Source organism: Monopterus albus, unplaced genomic scaffold, assembly GCF_001952655.1.
Source record: "Monopterus albus unplaced genomic scaffold, M_albus_1.0 scaffold29.1, whole genome shotgun sequence".
Classification (NCBI taxonomy): Eukaryota; Metazoa; Chordata; class Actinopteri; order Synbranchiformes; family Synbranchidae; genus Monopterus; species Monopterus albus.
Genome location: NW_018127909.1, coordinates 4,241,445 through 4,246,442, shown reverse-complemented (window position 1 = coordinate 4,246,442; position 4,998 = coordinate 4,241,445).

The following is a 4,998-nucleotide window of genomic DNA, read 5'->3' as shown; positions in this document are numbered from 1 at the left end:
AATGCTACTTCCTATGTGTTTACAAGACAGTAACTCACGCTCCATTCGGGGTGGGGGGTGTTATGTGGTGAAATCCAAGGGAAACATCCAAATCACTGAGAAGGACGACCGTTTCAATGGTGCCAACAAAAACTTTGTAGCTTTCTACTTCGCTGCCAACACTTCATGCTACACACACACCTTTCCTCACTGGGAAGTGATGGGGATGCCACTGTGGGGCCCTTTGTCTTCATTGCTTTTATTTTAATCTACTCCGGTGAGTGCAAAATCAGTAACTTAAAACTCATCGAATGATAGAGTTGTTGTTAAGATACTTAAACCCAAGCCCAGCAAAGGAAATAGCAAAACAGGAATGCTACACTCAACAGTTGTTAAAAGCTTCAGCTGTGAGCTTTATTTCATGTCATTACAAACACTACTCAAAGTCATTACACAAACACATTTGGGTTATGGCAACACCGGGTCTGCATAATCACTTCTACACATCCAGACAGTTGTTTCTTCCAGTTAGGAAGTCGTTCAAGCTCTCTGTTTCACTCGCACCAGTAAGTACTTGAAACATCATTTGGTGGCAACAACTTTGACTTGATTTTCCCATTTTTTTAAATGTAACAATTTTCTCAGGCATTGTGACATCAGCACATAGACACTCACCGAATCATCGCAGTGCTTCCAAGTTGCTCCAAGTGACTGAAAGGTAGACAGACACCACCCAGATTACCTCATTTTAATGGCACAGGACAATTAATATCCCTCTCATGCCTCCTTTTATCAGTCTAAATTCACGTCTAAGATGACAGCAGATTCAAAATAAGATAGGTTATGAGAACAACAAATTTTCAATTCAGTGAAGAGAATTCATGAAAGTACCAACTTAGTGTTTCTGATGGATGATGGGCAATGTCTCTGTGTCTATTTTCATTTGAATAAAAGCAAAATGGATAATGTATGGGATAGAAACATTCATTGATGTTTTATAGATTAGTTATAATTCATTTATGACATCAACTTTAAAAAATTCTGGCTGTTGACTCATTGATAAAGCCTTTAATAGAAGGTCAATAGTTTCTCACTTTCTATCCATCATGTCTGCTGTTACTAAGTCATTAAAAAGAGTAATAAACCATGAGGTCTGCTTTTATAAATGTCAATAAGCAATGCTAGATTGCCAACCAAGCAAAGTGAGCAACTGCAAAAAAAAAGTTTCAAGTCACTGCATGTAATCTGGTTTCAGTAATTTGAGAAATTTCAAATTATTCATGGACTTTGCATCACTAATGCCAACAATACCAACTACGGCAAGCCCTACATAATTTTGTGTCCTTGTGTTGCAGAATGGTCCTGGGTCATGAATGTATAGTTTTGTTTTGCTTTATACACAATGTGCTATAGATGTATAGTGTGTACAGTGAAATTAGTACAAATTCAGTGTTTTTTCCTTCATAAGAGTATTGGTTCAGTGGCCATCTTTAAATCTCAATTTTTATTATGCTAAGGCATTCAACTCAGTTTGAAATTTTAAAATCTTTTTTCTGGTTTCTAATACTTACTTTGTAATACAGTTTTGGAATAGCGTTATTTTGAAAATTTTTATACTATATTTTTAAACTAGATATTGCTTTTTTAAATTTCTCTTTTCATACATATAGATATACTGGTATTGTGTTGGTATTCTTCTACTGAGAGTAGGCCTACGGTTTTAGTGTTTTATGTTCTCTGTTGTTTTGGTATTGCTATTGTTTATAAATAAATAAACTGACACTGACATCGGTTGCGCTGAATTTTATTAGAATCTAGATTACACTACACAAAGAGTGGTAGATGGGGGATCAGTGGGGGCCAACTCCAAACTTTTGCCCCAAGAACCACTACGAGATTAATCCAGCCATGTTAAGTGGCACATATTAGCAAGTTAATAAGAAAATGGCATGACAGTTTTCTAAAAGTGACTGAGTCAACTATAAGTTTAAAGAGTTTTTTAATCAAGTCTGTAGCTGTAAAGTTGTAAGCTATTAACCAGTACATTTTGGTCCAAATCACCCACAGTCATTTCCCAGAAAGTTAGGTGTCAAATGGTACACAGAAGGGTTCCTTATTAAAGGTAATGTCCATTTTCTGAAACAGTTTCTTAAAAAAACATGATTCCATTAGTCCAATAAACAGGCTACCATTAATCTTCCATATTATCCTCCAAACGCACCAGGAGCAAACAGTAATGTTTAGTTTAGAGTAGCCAGCACACTCTCAAACTGGTTCAAGGTGAGTTACCGGTGTGCTGATGTGATTACATGCACATTATATGGTTCACATTGCTTCACCAAAGCAACGGTGCATAATTACAACAGGTGGCTAAAAGGTTTTCCTTCTAAAAACCGCTGAGGTTTTGGTGATGAGTGACACTGAGGATCACAATATCCCACATTTTCTTTCCACCTAAACACACACTTGTACAAACAAACAATCTCTCATAATATGTTCGTTTTCCTTTCTGGCTCTGTTTTTTCTCTTCCACTACCTTTCCAGTGGCTCTGCCTTATGCAAGAATGTGTTTTTTTCTGGCTCACAGTGGCTATAGGGGGAATAATACCTCTCACTGAAGGGTAGTCTGCTCTGGGGCCTTTTCAGACATTCAGTCACTTCTCTTCTAAGAATAACCAATGCGCATTTTTGCCAAGAAGGTCATCTCTCTTATTGTAGATTTTTTTCTTCACAGCATCCAGAAGTTGCTGTTTTTGTATCACACTCTCTGAAAAGGAGGCTTTATATCAGCAAACTGTGATCCAAATGAGAAAAGCAGCACTGGGGGACTGAGAGAAAAGGCAAAAAAGTGGGGGCTCTGGGGCAAAACTTGGACCTGTGTCAACTCTTCTCAAACTTATTAGAAGTCCAGAAAAACTGGTCACTAGAGAATCTGAGGAGTGAGGCAGCAGACAGTTAGGTATGTAAAAATCTACAATAAAAAATGATAGCATTTGATCATGTTTCAGAAGGAACCTTTCATGTACACTCTGGAGAGTTGTAGCCAAACCTGTCTGACAGGTCACTTTAGCCAAATGTCATTTACGTTTGCAGAGATGGAATTGTTTCTAAATTGTAAGAGGCTGTTGCAGACTGCAGTGAGGTCAAAGAGATGTATGGCTTATACAGCACTGAACCAAATGTTCTAAGTAAAGTATTTTAAAGGAGTTAAGACTGTGGGGCAGATGCTGTATGTGAGAGGCCCTAGCTCGGACTAAGATGTAGTATGTAAAGGAATAGCTCAACATTTTTTGGGAAATACACTTATTTGCTTTCTTGCAAAGAGTTAAATGAGGAGGTTGATACCACTCTCATGTCATATATTCATTCAGTTTAAGGCTACAGCTAGCTTAGCTTAGCATAAAGAATGGAAACAAAGGGAAACTGATGCTGTCTGATGGACAAAAATTTATCCACCAGAGCCTCCAATGCTCAGTAGTTAACAAATTTTGTTTGTTTAATCACAGCTAAACTGAGACGTGGTTTCACTGTGGGTTAAGATATTTATTTGTCTGGGTGAACAGATTTCCTTTATTCTTGTTGTCACCATGATGTTGGCAGACCACCAGCATAACTCTACCCCCTAGTAGACACTATATGCAATACCACTTAGTTCCTTTCTGAAAACCCAGGCTGGTATCATCAATACCAAAACAGATACTTTGTACAAAATATGACAAAGGAAACGAAATGGGCCCTGACAACAGACATTGATGGAGAAGAGGAAATATAAAACATACTTCTAAAAGAGATTTCTGCATTTATTAACAAGTGGTGCCACACTGTGAAGGGATGTTTCTGTAGCCAAGATTTTCAACTGTAGCCATTGGACAATGCCAGTACAACATACCCAGAAAGCTTTCACATGCCACCATGGTTATTATTTACATTGTTCCTCCTGTGAAATGTGTGTGACATGCACTCTGTAACCACGAGACTCCAGACTGTATCCCACTGCTTTCTTGTAATTCTTCTAGCCCTACTGTATTTCTTGTAATCTTGTATAATTATAAGATACAACTTCCATAGTCTTGAGTAACTGTTACAAAGCTATTTCCCTGTGGAGATGAAAGGTTTTTCTTATTCTGATTCTTGGTGGTTCACACATTTACAGAGCTGTAGTTTGCACACTACAAGTGGAAAGAGAGGTAGTTCCTATCAACCAGTGGGCACTCATGAGAACAGTATTAATCTTCTCACCTAATTTTTAACAAGAAAGCATAACTACTTTTCCCCCAAATCATTCCTTTAAAAACATAAGACATGTAAGATTTATTTATTTCCCTACTCACTTCACATGATTGACTGCCATGCAAACAATATAATGATTAATTTGGGGGGGCATTTGCTAAAATGAGTAATTTACAGCTAAGGCTTTAATGAAACTCTTTCTTTCTCACACACACACACACCGCTGTGTTTTCAGCCCTTGTGGGGATATTACACTGACTTATATTCATTTCCTGTAGACTTATCCTAACCTTAACCATAACCACTACTTGCCTAACCCTAACCCTGACCCTAACCTCATCCTGACCCTAAACCATGTTGCCACGCAAAAATTCAGTGATTCAGGTTTCGGTCCTCATGATGTAAGTAATACAAAGGCACAGACACACACACACACACACACACACACACACACATCTCTCTCTCTCTCTCTCTCTCTCTCTCTCTCTCTATACACATATATATATATATAAGAGTTGGACAGCACCAGGCCCTGACATGATTCACGCCTACTGGTTAAAGAAGCTAACTTCACTCCTTGAGCGCCTGGCGGAAGAAATGAACCAGCTATGAACAAGCTACTAATGGATGGAACCCACCCTGAATGGTTAACTGAAGGCCGGATGGTCCTGATCCTGAAGGACCCTCAGAAGGAAGCAGTACCATCCAACTACCGCCCAATAACCTGCCTCTGCACAACATGGAAGCTCCTGTCAGGCATCATAGCAGCTAAGATGAGCAGGCACATGG